The sequence below is a fragment of the Musca autumnalis genome, unplaced genomic scaffold (genome assembly GCF_047663935.1).
Source record: "Musca autumnalis isolate F117 unplaced genomic scaffold, ASM4766393v1 scaffold_2, whole genome shotgun sequence".
In the NCBI taxonomy this organism is placed as follows: domain Eukaryota; kingdom Metazoa; phylum Arthropoda; class Insecta; order Diptera; family Muscidae; genus Musca; species Musca autumnalis.
The window spans coordinates 75,879,831-75,903,618 of NW_027411755.1; the positions used below are offsets into that span (position 1 = coordinate 75,879,831).

At 36.4% G+C, this 23,788-nt stretch overlaps 1 protein-coding gene across 37 annotated transcripts in view; it reads right to left on the reverse strand.

Annotated features, from left to right (window-relative positions):
* The window catches only part of Nckx30C (solute carrier family 24 member Nckx30C), a 370,077-nt gene that overhangs the window by 327,890 nt on the left and 18,399 nt on the right, over positions 1-23,788 (reverse strand). The window lies entirely within an intron of this gene.

Below are 23,788 nucleotides of genomic sequence, written 5' to 3' on the forward strand. Positions count from 1 at the left end.
TTAATGGGGGGTCTCATAGAAGAAGAAGCCTATTGATTTTGGTGACGGTCGGATAATATTTACGGGTCGGAATGGGCAAAAAACTTATTTGGAGAAAAGTCAACATTTTATTTCAAAGCCAATATCTCTGTTTCTTTAAGAGGAATATCAAAAGCAAAACCTGGCAAGGAAAGTAGAAAATATCACCTTTACAACGATGTAAAATAGGTTGTCGTAGCTGCTCAAACAACACAGATATCGCAATAGTCGGTAATGCATCCCATTTTCCGATTTTTTTGTAATCACGCTACAGGTCGAAATTTTGAACGGATGGTCACCAAATTTTAGTTGCTTGTGGATGTCCCAGAGAGAAAGAGGCATATTTGTTTGATTAAAAACCAAAATATGTTTGGTGGTAGTCGGTTATGTTCCCTAAAATATATGTTTACCAGTGAAAAGCTTATGCACAGAGATAGTGGTGTAGGGTATCACATGGTCGGCCCCGTCCCGACTATAGCCTTTGCTCACTTGTTAATATTATACCTAAATTTATCGACCAAATTAAATTGCCTGAATTTTGAAGTGCAGGTTTCCCAGTTGATAAAAGACTTTCCTGATAAAAATTATGGGCATAAGTCTACGTTTTGATATAGACCCCAATAAGGATACCACCCGATTTTCGGTATTTTGCGGATTTTACCTAAGTTTCTCGACCAAATTGATAGAATTTTTCCATTTAGGGTTCCCAGTGGGCAAAGAACTTCTCTGATAAAAATGTTGGGCATAGGTTCACGTTTTGATATAGCCCCCATAAAATGATACCGCCCGTATTTCAGTATTTTTAAGGTTTTAGCCACATTATCCATGCGATCACATTCAGTCTTCATGTATTATTGTGGGCTTATAGAATATATAAAAAATTTTCTTTAAATAAGAGAATTTTCCTTAAAAAAAGTTTTCTTTGGCCGATTAATGGTCAAAAACGGCCCATTCTCACTGTTCACAATTCTTTTAAAAGTTGATATTTTGAAAATTCCCTCTTTTAAAGACAATATTATTAGGTACTTAATAACACCACAAAAATATATGGTGATTGGTCCATTCGTATTCGAGCTTTAGTCGACACCGCAAAACGCTTTGTTAAAAAAGGAGTAACCCCTTAATGAGGTGGTCACTGAAATAGATAAATAACACCTAAATAACACTGGCACAATGACTCAATTTACAAAGAACCAGTTACCGACAAATATCGGTAATATTTAAACGCAAAATTATTAACGAAAAGTTTTAATACAAGTTGACAGCACTCTTTGTATCAGTAGGACTTAACCTCTACTACACTTTGGTGGCTATCTTATCGAAAATTTTCGTTAATCGCCGAAATTATAAGCAATTTAATTTTATCGATTGTTGTCGGTAATTCAAAAAATGAGTTACAGAATTCCAATACAGGTGCGACTGAACAAACCTAAACAGCAGGATGTTCATTGGAAGATCAAAAACTCTACCTCCGCTGCTCCAAGAATACTTTGTAATAGGATGACACATTTGACCTAAAAAAAATTTAACACGACTGCTGAATATTCTGAAATGAATAGAGATTCCGAAGAAATGCTTATACCGTTCAGAAAAGGAATATAGTCCCGGAGATATTAAAGGATCAGACATCAACGTTCGCCAAAATAAACTATTGAGGAAATGACCAACAAAAAACTCTTGAACTACATTCTACAGGGGCGTGACCCAATTGAACTAGTCAGTGGTGAGTTTAGGAGGACCTACTAAAGTTCCGTTTTGGCTCATATGCGATTTTTTCAGCTCTCAGGGAAATATCTATCAGAATACAAACTCCATATGAAGGGGAAAAATTACAGTTGGTGAGGAAAAATTAAATCCCTCGCCCGACTTAGGCGGCTATATACGTCGAAAGATGCTACAGTGGCTATATTCAGCCTCCGCAATGAAACATCTGACAACGGAATACAGCTGATAGACTTCGCAATGTCAAAAATTTAGTAGATAGCAACACCAGACCCAAGCATCAGGACATTCGTAAGGCACTTGTCTGTCACCGTATCAAAAACAAGAAACCAAAGTGATAATGTACACAAAAAGGAGATAAGAGTATGTTCTCAAATTAATATAGCATTGCATATAAGATAGTGTCTGGGATATTGTGTTGACAACTGAAGCCTATGGTCAATGCGGCTTCAGACTTTCCTAAAAAAATCCATTTTTTGCATATTATAGGTTCAAAGGTATTCCAAACGATGTCTGAGTTTCGTATTCCCACAAGTAGCTGCGTGTTACTTGCTTATGCCAACGACATTGACATCATGAATCGGTCAGTAAAAGTAGCTGATAACTTTGAAAAATCTGATATGTGGTTCTGGCTGTAAAATATGATAGGATGGAAGTCTTAAGCAAATAGTTCAAAGCCACATTTTGTCAAACAAAATTCACAGTTTACAAAACACTAATCCTATCCGTGCTAATGTATGGTTCTCTAGACTGGGTACTTGGACAAGCAGATAAGGCAGTGCTTGGTGCGTTTGGGAGAAAAATTCTTCGAAAGTTCTACGGGCCGATTTGCGTTCACGAGCTGACTATACCACGACATCAGCATAGTTAAACTTATCGAATAACAACGATTGGCTAGGCCATATCATGAGAATGAGGAGTACAAATACGAGCGGCATGACAGCCCACGCAAAACTAGAATGCCCTCAGTATGGTCCGAAAAAAACATGTTTATACCCTTAATGAAGTCAAAATCTATATAATGTGATTTAATTCAATCTTTTTTTGCCAGATGGCTTTGAATTAATGTAAAGTTGTTTCTAAAATTAAATACAGTCGAAATCGCTTATAACGTCGTCGTTTATAACGTCATATCGGTTATAACGACCATATCCAAAAGTTCCAAATCTCTGGGGCCCTTTATAGCCCTATCGCTTATAACGACATATCGGTTATAGCGACGAATTCCGTCGGTCCCTTGACCGACGTTATAAGCGATTTCGACTGTAAATCGTCACAATAAATACCAAAAGTCGTAATTATCAAATTAATAATTTTACAGGAAAACCAAAAAACGTTATAAAATGAAAAACTGTTATATAAATCATATGAAGGCGAGTATATGGGATATTAACAATCATATACGAATGGTAAGTAAGTAATGAAACCAAAACCGCGGAAACGCTTAGTTTTGGGATCCGCCATTACAACAAAATCTGCTATGTTATCACATTTTCCGAAATGCCTTTTCTTGAATAGGATCGTTATTTTTTAACGTAGAACTTTAAATTTTGCAAGAGCATGTATTTTAGTCTTATGTATTAGTGAAACGTGAACCTATAGCAAGAACTTTCGGGCGAGCACCCCCACAATTGTCTACGGGAATGTTGTATTCCCTTATCGAAGATTAAATTTCAGCCATTTTTTTGTTGTCCACAAAAAAGACTTAACACTACGTTTCAGCCATTTCGATGTGATAATGAAGCTAAAACCTTGACAATACAAAAAATTGGGATGTGCCGTTCCGAGGAGCCTGTTTTAACAAATTTCCGGGGAAAAGTTTGGTGGTCCGAGAGAAGATTAAATAAAATTTTTCAGTAATTTGGGTGTGATAATGAGGCTAAAACCTTTAAAATACCGGTCTATATCAAAACTTGAACCTGTACTGACCAATTTCTGGGGAAAAGCGGTGCTGTTCTATGAGGGCTACATGAAAATGTGGACCTTTACAGACAAGTTTCTGGGAAATAGTTTTCTAACCCAAGTCAAAACTAAATACTAATTTTCATCCTAAGATTCTATATCTATCTTTTAATATGATCGATCCGCAGGTATCATCCATACGGTTCATGATTATTAAGTCTATATTAAGAGTTTTGATCCGAATATATATATATATATATATATATATATATATATATCAGTTAAAATCAGTTTATCCGCATGACATGCTATAAATTAAAATTTAATATAATTCCCAAAAGTACGCTTTGGGTTAACTGTGAAATTTTAAATAATATAGGCAAGTTATGCAGCTAAAGGCCACTGCATACATAAATAAAATATGAAACATTTTTATGACACACACACAAAATTAACTTTAAAGTTTTCTCAATTCTCCATGGTTTTTCGGAATATTTAAAACACTTAAAATTCTCTTATCAACGTCAAAGGTACAAACAGCAAGCAGCATGTTGGTGTGGACTGGTGTGGTGGCTGTTCCATATGTCCATTTAATGCAGCCATTCATTTAAAGGTCTACGATAACAACGGCAGCAACAACAAAAACTACTAAAACGTGAACGTGAGACCCAAATAAATGGTCTAATAACACTTTAGCACGTATGCACAGGTGGGCGTTTAATAATCTGTTGCAAAAAGCTGTCGGGCTGGCTGACTGCTTGGTTGGCCAGATGGTTACCCCTTGTTTTGTGTGAGTTGGGCTAAAGGATTGCCTTACGGATGTGGATTTAAGATTCGCCTCAGTTTAAAAATTTTTGCTTGTGTTGAGACAAATGAAAGACTCGGCAACAATTTTGCCAATTGGCTTGTTAAGATTTAGTGTGCGTATCCCTACATAATCTGTTACTGACATTCTCAGCTTATTTCGTTTCTTTTTTCTGTTCGTACAAAACTTAAGGTAAGTGATTGGAAACCATGAAAAAGAGGGGCATTCTACAATGGTACAGATATACAAGCTCATATGAACGCATGCAAATGTGGGTGCCTGTAATAAAAAAATATAAAATAATACAAAAAAACTAAACTGGGGAATGTACGTATCTATGTGTAGGTGTTTGCCCACTCTGTGTACCTGTACGTGAAACATACATTGCCGTAGCTGTCATGCACATTCTTAAGCACTTTACTTTGCCCACGTTTTTTACTACATCTCTATACAAGACCAGGAATTGTACTGTGTGGCAAAGTGCCCTAGCCTAAGAACCACTTGTACATGTAGTTAAGTTTGTTTGGTTGCAAATTGGTATTTCCCAAAAGTTTCTTTAATTCCCCCTCCGTCTCTTTCATTCTCCCTCTCTCTCTAACCTTCTTTCTAGATTTGACGTTTTTAATGCATTTGTTTTACATTCTTTTTCAACACATCCGCATTCACTCACACACACATATATACACAGCTACACGCAAAATTGTCTCCTGTGACAAGGCAGAATGTAATTGCTTTGATATGTGTGTATATTTGAGTGGGTACACAAGTGTGCTGCTGCCTGCTGCCACACATGCATAGTGGCATGACATGCTTAAGTGCTGTGGGCATTTGTTATTACTCTGTAATCTTGGCGTCAGCCAGAGCATACTTTTAGGCAAATTATGACTAAAAATCACAAAACTTTATCTAATGAATAAAAACACAATTTTCTGCGAAATAGCAATTATGAAAAAAAAACAAAATTTCCAATTAGGAAGTAAGAAGAAGAAAATCAAGCAGTTACGAAATTCTTTGGTCGGGTTTAACAGAAGAGGAATTTTAAGATTTTAACCAAACCTTTTAACTTTGCGTACATATAGCTCCAATTTTATGAAAAATTAAGCATGACAATGCAACCGACAACTCGAACTTCCAATTCATTTCGAAAGTAAAATTGGCGCGACACACATTTGGTATCAGTAGGTTTTTTCGGCTGTCTACTACATTTGAAAATTCCATACAAAATCTAAAGTACAATTTGGGCTTAATAGAGAAATACAATTGCACAGCTATACGCAGTTGGGTACTTAAGCAAACAATGTCAGGAAATTCACGAGTGCTTAGTAACGCTTTTTAATAACATCTGCGAAGTTTTTTCAAATTTTCCATGGACACATTTGATTCCAAATTGAATGGCTTTGACAAAGGTTAACCGAGAACGTGAACAATAACAAGAACAAAACGGCTTTAGTTCCGAATTTTTTATACCCTCCACCACGAGGTGTATTGAAGCAAAATGGAATAATTAGTTTCCTTAAGTTTATGACCAAAAATACTCCTGTATTAAAAAAATTTCCGAATAACACTTTTTTATCCACATATCGGTCCGAAAATGTGACAAACAACCACGAAGTACAAAAAATCGTCCGATACCGTCAGATGAGGGCTATATTAAATCGCAGATCTATACCGACAGTTCTCTGTAGACATGCTGTATACCCCAAATTAAAACTAAATAAGAAATTTCAGTAATTTTGGTTTGATAATGTCGCTAAAACCCTTTAAAAACCAAAAAATTGAGAAGCGCCGTTCTATGGGGGCTATATCAAAAAGTGGACCTTTAGCATCAAATTTCTGAGGAGAAATTTAATGCTTCCAATGGACTAAATACGAAATTTCCGTCATTTCGGTGTGATATAGGGGCTAAATTTTTGAAAATACCGTTATATGGAAGCTATATAAATACGTGGACCTATAGGAACAAATTTCTTATGGAAAGATTAATGCTCCAACTAACACTGAAAACAAAATTTATGCCGATTCGGTGCGATATTAAGTCTAACTAGTAATAACGGCGTTAAGTTAGGCCTTGCCGAACTTGTTATACCCTCCACCACAAGTTATATTGAAGTAAAATGGAACCGTTGGTTTCCTTTCTTTTATGAAGAAGACTAATAACCAAATTTCAGCAAATTTCGTCGATTTATACCGACAAAATATCGGGGGAAAGTTTTATACCCCCAGGGAAGACTAAATACCACATTTTAGCCATTTCGGAGGAATATTGAGGCAACAAACTTCAAAATACCGAAAATCGGGAAGTATCGTTCTATGGGGGCTATATGAAGCCTTGGACCTATACCGACAAAATTCCGGGGAGAAATTTTATACCCCAATCGAAGACTAAATACCAAACTCTAGCAATTTCGGGGGGAAATTGAGGCCACAACCTTCAAAATACCGAAAATCGGGAAGTATCATTCTATTGGGGGTATATGAAGGCGTGGACCTATACCGACAAAATTCCGGGGAGAAATTTTATACCCCAATCGAAGACTAAATATCAAACTTTAGCAATTTCGGAGGAAAATTGAGGACACAACCTTCAAAATACCGAAAATCGAGAAGTATCGTTCTATGGGGGCTATGTGAAGGCGTAGGCCTATACCGACGAAATTTTGGGGGAATGTTTTATACTCCCAGCGAAGACTAAAGTCCAAATTTTAGCCATTTCGGAGGAATATTGAGGCCACAATCTTTAAAATACTGAAAATCGAGAGGTACCGTTCTATGGGGGCTATATGAAGGCGTTGACCTATACCGACAAAATTTTGGGGGAATACGAACGAAGACTAACTACTAAATTTCAGTCATTTCGGTGTGATAGTGAAGCTAAAACCTTAAAAAATACCGAAAATCGGGTGGTACCGTTATATGGGGGCTATATCAAAACGTGTACCAATATTAACAAATTGCTGGGGGAAAGTTCAGCGCTCCCAACAAAGACGTAATACGAAGTTTTAGCTATTTCGATGAAACAAAGCTTGCAAATACCGAAAATCCAGAGGCACAGTTCTATGGGACTATATCAAATGAACTTAGAATTTTATGCCGATATATTTTATAGGAAAGGGAGGAGCCCAAAATAAAAGCTATTTCAACCCATAATCGGTGGATCAATAGAAGGGAAACCATCCTGAGGACGGAAAGAAACACCATGAATTGACAATATTCTTAACTGGGCTTTCAGTGGAAAACTGTCAATGTCTCAATGACAAAGGAAAACTCAGGACCAGTATATTTGTGCTTGATTTGTCACATTAGCATCTTCACTCAAACCCAATCTTCGGTGAGATACAATAGATGTCGGGAGTGGATGCATCTAAGGGGTTGTTCTGGAAAGGTCCATGCGAGGGACTACGACAGGGACTATGTTGCTGCATGCTGCGTGAACACAGCCCCTAGTAAGTCGTCAGAATACGAGACTCCACCGCAGCCCCCCAAAAGCAGCCGCACACCAGTCGTTGTTTTTCCAATCCCTAAAAACGCATCCTTTTAGTGGACTTCATGAGTCAACCCAGCTCGACAACAACTGCAGTTAACAGCGTTGTGAAGGTTAAATCGTACTTAGGAAGGATCGAACCAGTAGTGGTGTTGGGGTATTAGCTTTCCTATTGCACCAGTCTGTTCAATACAGACTTTTCTCGCTTGAGCCTGCCTCCATTGACCCGTACATGGAATGTCAATCAGGTGTGGAACTGCCGAGGTAGGGTTGCTGAACGTATACATCCCGTCGATAAATAGATGTACTCCATGTTATATATCCCGCTTTTTTAAGATCATCTGGTCTTGGGGGACTTTAATGCCCATCATGAGTTGTGGCATTCTATCCTCGGAAACGACCAGTGGGGTACACTGCTGGTTGAGCAGATTGATAGCTCGACGTTTTGCATGGTCAATGAGGACGACCCTACCAGAATTAATGGAGAGTGTCATAATTCGCCAGACATAACCATCGTGATACCTGATCTGACAAATGACGTCACCTGGAAACCTGTCGTTTCTCCTGTGTCAGACCATCTTCTTATAATCGTCTCTATAAGCAGATCGTGGATTGGGCGATGGACAACTTCATCACCTCTGAAAGCTGCACTTTCATCAACCATGGGAAAGCTATTCGACCTAGTTTCAGGGAATTTCCCTTCTGATGTTCCGGTACAAGAAAGCATGTTCTGGGACATTATCACAGCTGCGGCCGCTCATTATATTCCTGATGCTTGTTTGTTATATACCCGAAGAATGCCCGGGTGAAGTCTCAAATCCCGGCCGTAGGTATAAGTGTCATAATTTTGAAAAAGGCAAAGACGATTTGGTTCGCATAGCCCGATTTACTACTTGCCGAAGGGCTGAAGTTTTAAATCCTTAAACTTTTTAACTTTTAATTTGGAAATAAACTGATTTAAATTGAAATAAGGACTTAACTCCCATCGTCCCACAACAGCGGACATAATTCCCAAAGATTTTGGGTGTTACGTCCTATGTTAAAGGAGGACATAACTACCAAAATTGCTTTGAGAGTGATGTCACGACTCTTACCCGAAGTGAGACTAAATTTCCCAGCAGATTCTGCGGGATTAGCAAATGAGCATGATGAGCTTCGTCGAACCAACCCGCTTTGACTTCAGAGTCAGGGTGCTGACACTGGAAGTTGTTAGGTTGGTCGGTGAGCAGAAGCGGAGTAAGTGGCTAGACCATCAGAAAAGTTTCAACAATGGAGCCGGAATTAGTAAATAGTGAGCAACGGTTAAGTCGATCTCGACGGTATCTCTATGGTAATGCTGAAACAGCTGGATGAGCCGGAAGCTCGGAAAATGGATATTCTGGTCCCACTATAGAAACCGGGAAAGGATACAGGTAAAGATGAATCGTACAGGCCGATTTCGATTTTGTTGCCCCTAGCTTCCCGGTATCAGAAATAGCTATTCAATTGCCGATCATCAGCATGGGTCCTTAAGCAACACAGCACTACAACAGGGCTACACGGCATTTCAATACTCAAGCAGAACAAACCGATATAGGACAGTCTTGGTGGCGCTTGACTTATCAAAAGCCTTAGATATTGTCAAACCCTCCATGCTGTTTGAGGGCATCGAGCGGACTCCCTCCGGTTAAGTTTGAAACCTTGGATAATCAGTTACATGTGTGGACGCCATTCGTACGTTGAATTCAGGAACATGAAGTCAAGCGCCTTAGAGTGAAACAGGAAGATTTCCAAGGTGGTGTGATATCTCCGGAAGTGCTTAACGTCTACCTTTCCTGTATTCCACCTCCTCAAGACGATAGTGATGTCGTTATGCGGCGCCAGTGTGGCCCTGTCAGAACACCGCCATGAGAACTGCAACAGGGTGCCTCCTCCTGTCCTCAGTGGACTGTCTACATGAGGAGTCAAATATTCTTCTAGTTCTTCTAGGAGCGATATTCATGATCTAGAAAGAGTTCCAACGATATAAGAGAGAGTCTCTAGATCTTCAAGCCCATCAAGCAGGTTTGTGTAGTATTCACACAGATGTAGTCGTAAATGCCATGAACAACTACCGTGTAAATGCGGTCCTACGAGTACATCCGCCATATATCGCAGCTGAAGAACGCCAGCTGTAGTTTTGGCTCAACTACGTTAAGGATGGTGCAGCGTGTCGTAAGACACCGCTTGTACAGAAAATGTACATGGCTGAAATACTCAGGAAATGTTGAAATTTGAAGTTGCCTGGCCTATCATTGGACCACGGTGCCAAATTCCAAAATACTACCTACATATCTCAAACGTTATGAGTTCTATCCTGATTTCAACAGAAAGATAGGTTGGGATATTCAAATTAAGATTATAACCTATGGTAATACAAAGTCTTATGCACACATTTCCAAGAAAACATATTAAAATTGTCCTATTTAATACAAAAAGATTTCTGCTCTGGGATAATGTTATCATCATTGGCTTTAATACATTTTTACCCATTATCTTCATGTTTCCATTTGAAACTAAGCAATTCTTACCCATTTTACCTTTCAATGCTGGTCGTAAAACTATCTCAAATTGTGTAATGTAATCCGTAAATGTATTAGAAATACTTTTTTGTTAACAACAACATTACAATACAATGTACAACACAGGAAGAAAATGGAAAACCTGTCCAATACAGATGTACTAACAGCATCATAGAAGTAGATTAAACAAAACGAACTGTTTTTTACAAGCAAAAATACGTACATACATACAACTTTGAGCAGGAACCTAAAACATCCACAGATAGCTAAAGGAATACACATTTGCTCTGAATGAAAAAAGAAAAAAAGTTCGCCAATATGTTTGGAATACACGTACGCTGAAATTTCTTTGTGTAAAGATACAGGAAACGTGGAACATAAAAATTTTCTTTTTTTTGGAGTTCGAATTTTGTCATGATAAAGAAATATATAAAAAATAATAAGGATACATACATATATAGAGAGGTTATATACCGGAATACGTCAATGGCATAATAATATCTTAAAAATCCACTATGGTGAAAAGTATTTGAAGTCATATAGATTGGGTCTGGGAGAACTTATCGGTGACGGACGAGAAGAAAATTATGGATACTACGGTAAACCAAGTTGCCACCTTCAGTCATGTTGTCCCTTCAGCAGGAACAAATAGAGTAGGACATCCCTCAATCTCATCAATTAAAAGTCGCCTAAAATTTCAGAATTTTGGACTGCGTTTAGAAGAACTTTCCGCTGATAGATGAGGGGGAGCTATGGTCACTATGGTAAATCATGTCGCCACCTTCAGTCGGTATACATTGGCCCAGACCACCAGAAAGAATGTTGAACTGACCTGTCTATTGGACTGGACTTTTCAGCATCGGATAAGCCAGAAAATATATTGCTTGCTAGGCAAAAAGCATTGGATGAGCAAAGTAGTAAGAGAGAATTGTTCATTAAAACCTCCGATAATGGACAAGAAATGTTCTCGAAAGCAATGGTATAAATACATTAAAAAGGATGCGAAAAACATCAGTGACTATATATTTCAGCTGAACACACCTTAACTTTATGAGGAAGTTTTGATGGTAGCGTCGCAGTCGCAACCTGAAATCATTGACAGGGCGTCGAGGCCATCGGATACTCTCTCCGTACGAAAGTTGTACCGGCAGATGATGACGCAGTCACAAACTATGAAGGTCGGAAAGGTTTGAAACTCATCAAACCCACTTTCACCTCTCCTATAAAGGCTGCGACGAAGCTCTAAAAAGGTGTGAGACGTTTCGGTGGGCTCCTCTGCTATCTCATCTCTAAAAACCCGCACCAGGATAATGATGGTGAATAGTTGATGGTCAGAGAATAACAAATTATCATAGGTGTAAACATGAACAGATGGAATAAGCCTGTGGCACCGTCGACCCATTTAAAGGCCATTAATCTGCATTCAACCGAACCGAAGGGCAAAGGCAAGTCTCGAAAAAAAGTTTTAGATGCGAACTATATCGTACAGCCAACCACTTTGTTTTTTCGACACCAAACGCACTGTAGTTGGTTTGTCATTTGGTACGACCGTGGTAGTTAAGGGTAAAGCGTTTAATTGTATGTATTTGTCAGGTTGTGTGTTGTAGTGGTTTGTTGATATAATCTCAATGTGAAGGTGAGATGATGTGACGATGTCAGCTGTATTTCAGTCCGGTTGTTGGGTTGTGGTTTGTTGATATTATGTGAATGTGATGGTGAGACGATGAGACCATTCAAAAGAAAAAGAGAACAAAGTTGAGAGCTATTACCAAACCAGAGAGGAAACATGAGAGCAAATAATGACAATGCAGGGAAAAATGGGGTGCTTCCAATGATTCTTTCAGAACGAAAGGGTACTTCTATAAACCATTTCTGATAGTAAAGGAGCTTCTCCTTTCTTACAGTAAAGGAGCTTTCATAGAACCTTTCTGAAATTGAAGGTGCTTCTATAGAATCTTTCTGAATGAAAGGGTGCTTCCAAAGACATTTTATGAAAGAAAAGGTGCTTCCAAATACATTTTATGAGAGATAGGGTGCTTTCAAAAACCCTTTGTGAAAGAAAGGATTCTTCCAACGACCCTTTCTGAAAGAATGGGTACTTCCCAAGACCTTTTTAAAGAAAGGGTGCTTCCAAAGACCCTTTCTGAAAGAAATAGTGCTTTTATAGACCCTTTCTAAAAGAAAGGGTGCTTCTACAGACCATTTCTGAAAGAAAGCTAAGCAATCTTATTATATGAGTAAGATTTTTGCATTGGAGTGATGTCGAAATTTGAGTTCGAGAATATTTGCAGGAATTCAGCTGCGACTTCATTGCAATGATGCAGTTTTATCTGCTCAAAGCTAAATTCTTGCAGTTTACGTTCTTACTGGTGAAAGGAATCCTTGATAGGCATCGAAGTTATCGAAACAGGCGCATGACCAGGTTGTGATAGTGTCGACTTCTTCGCCGCAAGGTGTTGTTTGTTAGAAGACATAATCTTCTTCACGACCCCTGGTCGTGGTTTCATTTCGGTCGACTGCGGACTTTCGGCCTTTGAACAGGTCAATGGTGTTACAGACTTATCAATATTCCATCTGTTCACGTCTATACTTACACAGAAAAAAATATTTCAAGAATTTTTTCATATTTTCGTTCGTGATGTAGTTTTTTCATACTGTACATATACCTTACATAAGATACATGTCCGAAAGCCACTATTTTTTCAAAAATATGTAAGATTTTCATGAGATGCAAAATCACTTTCGTTTCTTTCCGAAAGGGTCTTCGAAAATACCATTTCTTACCAAAAGTGTCTTTGAAGGAAACCTTTTATCCCGAAGGGGCTTTGGATACACCCTTTCTTTCCGAAAGGGTCTTTAGAAGCATCCTTTCTTTCAGAAAGTGACTACCGAATACCCTTTCTTTCAGAAATTGTCTAAAGAAGCACTTTGCTGTCAAAAAAGGTCCTCAAGAACCAACATTTCTTTCAGAAAGTGTCTATCAAACACCCTTTCTTTCAGAAATTGTCTAAAGAAGCACTTTGCTTTCAAAAAAGGGTCTAATGAAGCAACACTTCTTTTAGAAAAGGTCTATAGAAGCAACATTTCTTTCAGAAAAGGTCTATAGAGGCATCCTTTCTTTCAGAAACGGTCTATAGAAGCATCCTTAATTTCAATAAGGGTCTATAGAAGCAACCTTTCTTTCAGGAAAGGTCTATACAAGCACCATATCTTAGTGAGAGTGTATATAGAATCACCCTTTCTTACAGAAAATGTATATAGAATCACCCTTTCTTACAGAAAGTGTATATAGAATCACCCTTTCTTACAGAAAGTATATATAGAATCACCCTTTCTTACAGAAAGTGAATATAGAATCACCCTTTCTTACAGAAAGTATATATAGAATCACCCTTTCTTACAGAAAGTGTATATAGTATCACCCTTTCTTACAGAAAGTGTATATAGAATCACCCTTTCTTACAGAAAGTATATATAGAATCACCCTTTCTTACAGAAAGTGTATATAGAATCACCCTTTCTTACAGAAAGTATATATAGAATCACCCTTTCTTACAGAAAGTATATATAGAATCACCCTTTCTTACAGAAAGTGTATATAGAATCACCCTTTCTTACAGAAAGTGTATATAGAATCACCCTTTCTTACAGAAAGTATATATAGAATCACCCTTTCTTACAGAAAGTGTATATAGAATCACCCTTTCTTACAGAAAGTTTATATAGAATCACCCTTTCTTACAGAAAGTGTACATAGAATCACCCTTTCTTACAGAAAGTATATATAGAATCACCCTTTCTTACAGAAAGTGTATATAGAATCACCCTTTCTTACAGAAAGTGTATATAGAATCACCCTTTCAGAAATTGTCTAAAGAAGCACCTTTGCTTTCAAAACAGGTCTAAAGAAGCACCTTTGCTTTAAAAAAAGGGTCTAATGAAGCAACATTTTTTTCAGAAAAGGTCTATAGAAGCATCCTTTCTTTCAGAAACGGTCTATAGAAGCATCCTTAATTTCAATAAGGGTCTATAGAAGCACCCTTTCTCTCAGGAAAGGTCTATAGAAGCACCATATCTTAGTGAGAGTGTATATAGAATCACCCTTTCTTACAGAAAGTGTATATAGAATCACCCTTTCTTACAGAAAGTGTATATAGAAGCACCCTTTCTTACAGAAAGTGTATATAGAAGCACCCTTTCTTACAGAAAGTGTATATAGAAGCACCCTTTCTTACAGAAAGTGTATATAGAATCACCATTTCTTACAGAAAGTGTATATAGAATCACCATTTCTTACAGAAAGTGTATATAGAATCACCCTTTCTTACAGAAAGTGTATATAGAATCACCCTTTCTTACAGAAAGTGTATATAGAATCACCCTTTCTTACAGAAAGTGTATATAGAAGCACCCTTTCTTACAGAAAGTGTATATAGAAGCACCCTTTCTTACAGAAAGTGTATATAGAAGCACCCTTTCTTACAGAAAGTGTATATAGAAGCACCCTTTCTTACAGAAAGTGTATATAGAAGCACCCTTTCTTACAGAAAGTGTATATAAAAGCACCCTTTCTTACAGAAAGTGTATATAGAATCACCCTTTCTTACAGAAAGTGTATATAGAATCACTCTTTCTTACAGAAAGTGTATATAAAAGCACCCTTTCTTACAGAAAGTGTATATAGAAGCACCCTTTCTTACAGAAAGTGTATATAGAAGCACCCTTTCTTACAGAAAGTGTATATAGAAGCACCCTTTCTTACAGAAAGTTTATATAGAAGCACCCTTTTTTTCAGAAAGGGTCTATAGGGTCACCATGTCTTTCATTCTTTTAGAAATTGTCTTTCCGAAAGTGTCTTTAGAAGCACCCTTGTAGCAGAAAGGGCATTTGGAGCACCCTTTCTTTCCAAAATGGACTTTGGAAGCACCTTTTTCCCGAAAGGGTCTATGGAAACACCCTGTTGAAGTACCCTTTTTTAGAAAGGGTATACAGAAATTCCCTTTATTTTAGAAAGGGTCTACAGAAGCACCCATTCTTTCAGAAATTCTCTAAAAAAATACCTTTACTTTCAGAAATTGTCTAAAGAAGCACCTTTGCTTTCAGAAATTGTCTAAAGAAGCACCTTTGCTTTCAAAACAGGTCTAAAGAAGCACCATTTCTTTTAGAAAGGGTCTATAGAAGCGCCTTTTCTTTCAGAAAGGGTCTATAGGAGCACCATTTCTTTCAGAAAGTGTCTATAGAAGCACTTTTACTTTTAAAAAGTGTCTTTGTTTTCATCTTATAGGTCACACATTGAGCTACTTTCGGAATTTTCGTTTTTCAAAAATATTGCACAGTGTTTTGACAAATGGCCGCCTATGAAACACTGTTTTTACTAAAGCAGTTTGTGGTGCCCACTGTAGCTCGAGAACGAATAAACAGATCAGCATATGTTTTTGTGAGATAATTAAGAACCTATTATTCTTGTTCTTAAGCGAAACGGAATTAAAAAATATTTGTTTTTAAAAAAATGGTGAACTGTCAAATTCGAATTTAAGAGCTCGTCTCGGAAACATTTAAGATGTACTGCGGCGAAGTGAACCTTGACATATCTCAACTAAAGAATGGCTTCCTTTCATTAGCTTTATTGTGGCCATATCTCTATTTTTTCTGCAAAACAATAACTAACCTACATCTATGTCAGATCTTTTAGGTAATTACATGTTGTGCCTTTCCTTTCATTGGTATAGTGTATTTTATTATATACCCAGCTAACAATTTTTCCGAGGGCTCTGATTTCCGATTTCTTTTTAAATTTGCCGATTGCTCTAATATTTTGCTAGAAATTGGACCGATTTTCAATAAGTTTTTTTTTTAGAATCTCTGCACATTTTCTGAAGAACCTTAAGAATTGTCATTCCGAATTCGTTCCGATTTCTAATCGATTTTCTAAGGGATTTTTTTCGGCTGTTGTCGAAAAACAAAATGAATGGTTATAAAATTCGCGTATACACTTTTTAAATTTTTGTAATATTAATGCAACATAAAATAATTCAAGCTAGTGTTGATAGCTTCAACATACTCGTGCACATTGTTCTACTATTAATCACAAAATGATAACAGCAGGCAAAATCAAAAGAAAGTTTGAAATTGGAATATTCCATAAATAGCAAATTTAAAGAAAATTGTATCTGAGTTGGGTTTGTTCTGTACAGCACGACACGTGTTGTGTCAATATCAAAAGCGTCAGAAAATCTGAACTTTTCTTCGAATTTTTTCAGAATTTCTTTCCGAATTCGGACCGATTTTCTTAAGAAAATTTAAAAATTGCTCCGAATTTTCCAAAATTTTCTTTCGAATTAGGACCGAATTCTGTCAGAAAATTTAATTTTTTCTTCGAATTTTCCAAGAATTTACTTCCGAATTAGGAACGAATTCGTCGCGAACTCTAATATTTTTTAAGAATTTCCTTAGAAAATTCTTTCCGAATTCGGTGACCACGTCCATACAGCTTTCGTACCGAATTCGGCATCAGAATCTCATATTTATTTCAGAAATTCTGTCCGAACTCGAAACGATTTCGGAAAAAAATATTAGCTGGGTTAGTTCTTTCGGTCTCACGTGCTAGCATTATGCTACCAAATCTATATTAGATATTTGCTTACAGCCTTACATCCATTATTAAATACACACCAAATGCATTTGTATATTTCCCCTCACACACACACACACACCAACAAATTACCCATCTTCATATTCAATTATGTAGATTTTGGGTACCATAAGCATAATAAAAAAACCTTTGTCTTCTTCTGTCTGCCATGTCCAGCCAAAAATATACACCATTATGTGTGTGAGTGTGCGTGTAAGTGCGGGTGTTTGGCTATTTAGCTTAATATTTTCTTGAAGTATGGCCATTATTTTATAAGGTTATTGTTATTGCTACTAATTTTTCTTATTACTCTGCCATATACAATATACACAAATACAAGCGTACATATTTAGTACATACACACACATACAATGTTAAATATGCTACTTTTTCATCTGATGCTCTTTATGATTGTAACATTTACCAAAAATAGAATTGAATAGACTTTGGCTTTATTGTTCATCGTTTCCCCCCAACGAAGTATAACATCTTCGGGGATAGCAACAGCCAACATTAGACACATCAGTATCATTTAGAAGACAAAATAATTTGGTGTTGTTTGGTTTTTTCATTATTCCTTGTATATACAGAAAATTCCAAGGATTATGATTTAGCTGAGAGCTTATTTGGAAAATGGGTGTGGAGGAATAAATTGCAACTAATGTGTCCTCTAAAAAAATAACAAAACATTTCTATAAGCATTGTGGTCCAGTTGGATTTTGGTATAATTATAATTTTATAGCCTCATAAATGCAAATATTTTCTTCAGGTATAACATTTTAGTGATCGGAAAATCTGAAAATTTTTGAAGCCAATATTCAAATAAATAACAAAATTCAAACTTTTCGTCTCTTTCATAAATTCGCTCCCTACCGGTAAATATATTAAACTTCAAATCATAGATTTATTAAAAAAACAGGTGTAATTTAAACTCTGTGCTTTTCAGTTCGATTGCTAAATTTTCCAACAGACTTGCGATTAGTCAGGTTTTAGGGGTCAACAGCTCCTGATGCTTCCTGGTTATATAGATGCCAATTTTAGCATGGTACCTCCACATGAAACCAGTGGGCCATTTTCATGAGGAGGTGAAGATTTTTCCGGTGCCTCGTGACGCCTATGGACCATATTCATGAGGAGAGATAATTCGAATTACAAATGAATAATTCCAATTATAAATGAAATAATTCGAATTTTATTTGGAGTTCTCAAATTACAAATAAATTAATTCGAAATTCAATTAGAATTCGCAAATCTTTATAAATAAAAATCAAATGTCGTTCGTTGGTAATGGCATCAGTTGAGAACGGCTGTACCGATTTGCATAATTACTTAGATAATTACTTACCCAACTTAGGTTTTTATGCAAAGAAAATTTGACCACGCCCACTTTTACGACCACTTTTTTCAATTTTTATCTTTTCCACAAAAACTACTGAACCGATTTGTCTGTTTCGATTGTTAGGGAATGTACAGGGATAGCCATTGGTTAAAATGGGCTACAAATTTTGTTGAATTTCGGAGGAGGCGGGGTATTTACCCTATTTCTTTAAAAATGTTATATTTACAATAATTACGAATGTATCGGTTTGTGATTGTGTTTCCGACCTTGCCTACTTATTAGGACCCAAAGACTTGACCACGCCCACTTTTTAAAATATTTCACATCTAAAAACTACGGAATCGATTTTCCTGAAATTTTCAGGGAATGTTTCTCCAGGTAAAAATAGGATGCATATTTTTTTTAATTTCGAAGGGGGCGGGGTACTTCCCTTTGCCATATTAAAAAACGCTATATCCGCTATATGCCGTCATAACCCAACTTAGTTTTTATGGAAAGAACATTTTACCACGCTCCCTTTTTCAAGCTTCATTTTAAATTGTTTCCGCAAAAACTACTGAACCGATTTTCCTGAATGCACAAGGATGGCCCCGGAAAAACAGGCTACATATTTTATCGAATTCCATAGAAGGCGGGGTACCTCCCATATGCAATATTTTTAAAAAACGCTATATTTGCAAAAATTACGCATGTATCGGTTTAAAAATTTACGGATTAATCTACAATCTAGGTACTTCGTTGGGGCCTAAGGACCCGACCATGCATGTTTTTCAAATTGTTTATCTCCAATACTACTAAACCGATTTCCATCAAATTTGCGGCAAAAGCTCAATGTTTGCCGTTGTTATGTATTATTTATGAATTTCGGAGGAAGTGGAATAACTTTCCCAAGCCTTTCCTTTAAACGCTATATGTATAAGCCAAACTTATGATTATATCGGTTTCAGCATACATGTTGTTTGGAGCCAAAATACCGGACCACGTCCAACAAACAAAGCAACATTGTTCCACAACATCCCATACGGGACAAGGGAGACTTCTCTCATATCAATGAGTGCACCCCGATTCATATTTAGCTCAATGATATGGGACCTACTGTTTATCGCCGAGTCCGAACGGCGTGTCTTAAGACACCACTTGTGGAGAAGTTTTTCAAGGCTGAAATATTCAGGAAATGTCGCTAACATTACTGAGGGGTATTTTGCCACCGTTGAAAAATGTTTGATGTTGCTTGGCCGGGGAATCGAACCTCCGACCTTCTGCGTGCAAGGCGGGCGTGCATACCATTGCACCACGGTGGCAACCACCGGACCGGACCACGTCCACTTTTTTAAATATGTTATATCTTGAAAAGTTATGACCACGCCCACTCATTTTAATACATTATTTTTCCTAGACTACTGAACATAATTTCATGCAATTTTCAGAAAATTTTCAGGAATCTCCCGTGGTCAAAAATGCTATATATTTTTAGACGAATTTCGGTGGCCTATTGTTTTATAATCGCTATATTTGCTAAACTTATGAGTGCTTCGCTTGCAAATTAATTTTCGAGGTGGTTGCGCCCCCGCATCAAGAAAAACGACGAAAATTTTGTAGCGGGCAGACTTCACCCACCTAGATACGACAGGAGAAATCTCCACTATCAACATTTCATTTGTAATTCGAGAATTGTATTTGTAATTTGAAACATTTCAATTGCAATTCGAGAGTTATATTTGTAATCATCTGAAAAAGGTGTAGATAGAGGACTAAAAGTACAAACAAGAATCTGTAGATAAACGAGCCTATAAGTAGTGCGATAATGTAACTTTTTTTTAATAACGAACCGACATCGGTAGTTAACAAAAAATATTCGGTTGAGTTAACGAATGTGCTATTCTGTGACTTTATGTTACCGATTGTAGAAATCGTTAGCACATGCCGACAAATATCGGTGGAAAGACAAATTGACAAATATATTTGAATATTATTTAAGGTAGTTTTTAATTAAAAATATTATTTCTTCGCAAATACAGGAAAATAACGCTCAAGGGTGGAAAATAGGTCTGCTTTTTGAAGATATGTGCTAAATAAGAATCTGCAAGTATCACAACAATACGTTACACAAGGGTACTTTCAACTTCAAAAGCGTCAAGTGTGTATGTACATTAGGGATATAACTTTTTGCACTTTGCAAAATATCATAAATACCACCACATAGCCGTGTAGAGCATGGAAAACTATTATGAAATACGGCGTCAATTTTTCTCTATCGCGAAAAAGGTTCCGCACCAAATGCATTGAAGTTCAGTAATGCATTTTTTAATTTTAGCTGTTATGACAACATATTTGCTTTTAATTAATTTTTTTATTTTTTTGTAATCTAATTTAAAATCATTACCAAAGCGTTCTGGACCAATTTGTTCTCAAATCGCGCCATTTCGGAGCATTTTAGGAATTTTTGACACTATTGCAATTTTTGTTTTTTCTTTATAAACTCGTGAATTTTATGTTTATATTTTTTGTACCTATCGGACAAGAGAATATGGTGTCATGTGCAACAAATTCGCGAAAGTTACAGACAGTTTTTAATGACTTTGCCTGTAGAATTGTATTTTTTTCTATGAATATTTATTCAAACAAAGCAAATTTAAAATTATAAGTAGAAAAAATATCAAAAGGGTTTTAGTAATTACAGTCGGCGCGGAGACTTTTTTCACCGAATCGATCTTAGAAACGCGTTTTCATTATTAGGACAAAATTCCCCATGTGGTACTGGTGTTGTATTTTTGTAAAAAACATATACGATTCTCACAGGCAAAGTCAAAAAAAACATCCTGTAACTTTCGCGACTTCGTTGCAAATGACCCCATATTCTTTTGTCCGGTAGGTACAAAAAATATAAACATAAAATTCACGAGTTTATGAAGAAAAAGCAAAAATTGCAATAGTATCAAAAGTTCCTAATATGCTCCGAAATGGCGCGATTTGAGAACAAATTGGTCCAGAACGCTTTGATTAATGATTTTAAATTAGATTACAAAAAAACAAAAATTTTAATTAAAAGCAAATATGTTGTCATTACAGCTAAAATTAAAAAAAAATGCATTACTGAACTTCAATGCATTTGGTGCGGAAACTTTTTTCGCGATAGAGAAAAATTGACGCCGTATTTCATAATAGTTTTCCATGCTCTACACGGCTATGTGGTGGTATTTTTTTGGTTATAGCCCTAATGTACATATGTACTTTTAAGAGGTAAATGACCAATACAAATATATGTATGTTTGCAACATTTTGTAACATATCTCAATTTTATATGTTTGGGTACCAACATATTTTTTATGTTAGAACATATTTTTTATGGGTGGAGAGGATTTTTGTCAAAGAGAGTAATAACAGGACTCTTGCTGCTGCGGAATGCTGGTGTAATAGGAGACGCAGAGGTTTTGTGATGTGTATGCGTAAAACACTGTTTCGTGCTTTGTTGTTATTAACCAACGTAGCAAGCTATTAATTATGTTGGTCTTTTTTCATCAGTGTTCTAGAGAACATCGTTGAGTAAAGACTGTAAAGTGAGTGAATAAATCAGTGTTTTGTCTTTTCTTAAAGAAATTGTGCTTTTTTGTAAATTAAATGTCCAATACATTTTATAATTGAATCAAAAAGGTGAATGAAAATATTTTATTGGACAAGGAAGAAATCGCATTTAATATTGGTAATTACATCAATACATTTTTCATATACATACATACAAATGTATCTTTGAAATATGGATGTACCTATTTATTACATTATATAATCAATCGATTCCAGATGCCGATTTCCCGCTGATGATTTCAACTTTGAAGAAAATGTGTTTTATTTCACAACTAAGGAGAAGCGTTCAACAATATTTCAATATAATTTTTTTCTTTTTATTCCGGTCAAAATAGACATTGAAATAGCAAAAATTCCCACAAAGCTGAATTTTGGTGGAGAGCTTGGGTTTGCCATTAGAAGCAACGTCCTTAAAGTCCCCATCGATCCCATGTGTGCAAAAAAAATTATTCGGGGTCAAAGGTCAAAATTTAAGGATTTTTAGGTTTTCGGATTTATTTTTTGAAAACGGTTGATCTAATCAAAAAGTGACTAAAGTAAATATTGTAGACAGAAAAATTATCTACAAGTTTGACCCTCACAATTTTTTTCTTAGAAGGAACCATTCTTGAGATATAGATGTTCTAACAAACACATGATTTTTATGCACTTATAGGGGAAATATGCACATATTCAGACGAACCGGCTAAAATAAGCGAAGTAATCGGGTCTGTCCCCCAAAAATATATAAATTTTCTTGAAGAGCGAAATTATAGCTATCTTTTAAAAAAAAAATCCAACAAAATCGGAGTCTGTTTAGTAGAGTTATTCAATGTTAGAGTCATTTTATGCAAAAATAGCCCATTTAACCCACATGTATAATCGAAAGCCCAACGGGAACGACCCCAACGAAAACTCTCCGATTTTTTTTTAAGTTTTGTCCGAAGGTAGGGTTTGTTGCGCTGATTACGGAAATGTATAATTTTCAACGGTTGCGGATCCGGTTCGCCGGTTATTAGACCCGAAAGGCCAAATTTAAAAACCGGGTTAGACCCGGTTCTACTGGACCGATTACTGCAAAGTGGATATCGTTTGAAAGCTTACGGAAGTATCTAACACATAGTGTCGTTACTTTAACCGGTTCGCCTCATGATGTACTTACGCGGCTATTTTCTTATTTGACCTTTAGATCGTGATAACTCGAAAATGGTAAGTCTTTTTTAAGAATCGTAAGGACCAATCTTGTAGACAATTATTGAATCTACAACTTTTACTTTAGCGGTTAAGTATTACCGTTTTTGAGAAAAATTAAAAAAACTGAATAATGCCTCCAAAAATGACCTTTGACCCCGAATAACTTGTTTTGCACACATGGGATCGATGGGGACTTTTAAGACGTTGCTTCTAATGGCCAACCCTAGCTCTCCACCAAAATTCCGCTTTGTGGGAATTTTTGCTATTTCCCCCTTATACGCATGTCTATTTTGACCGGACTATTTTAAAAGTGCGACTTTTTATAAGTTATTTCATTCAGTTTTTCTTTTATTAAAGTGTGTTATATATTTCTTTGGAATTTTGTATGTACCTATGTGTCTTTGTTGTTTTGCCTTTTTTCTATGCCCTTCAATAAAAAAAAACACCACCATTTATAAATAGGCAGTGAGCGCTTGCTGAGAGCAAGTGAGCATACATTTCAATGTGTTTCACATTGACATTTACGCTCCCTTGCTCTCAGAGAGCGCCCACTGGTACATGTCTTTGTTTTTTTGTGGCTTTTGGGTTTGTATTT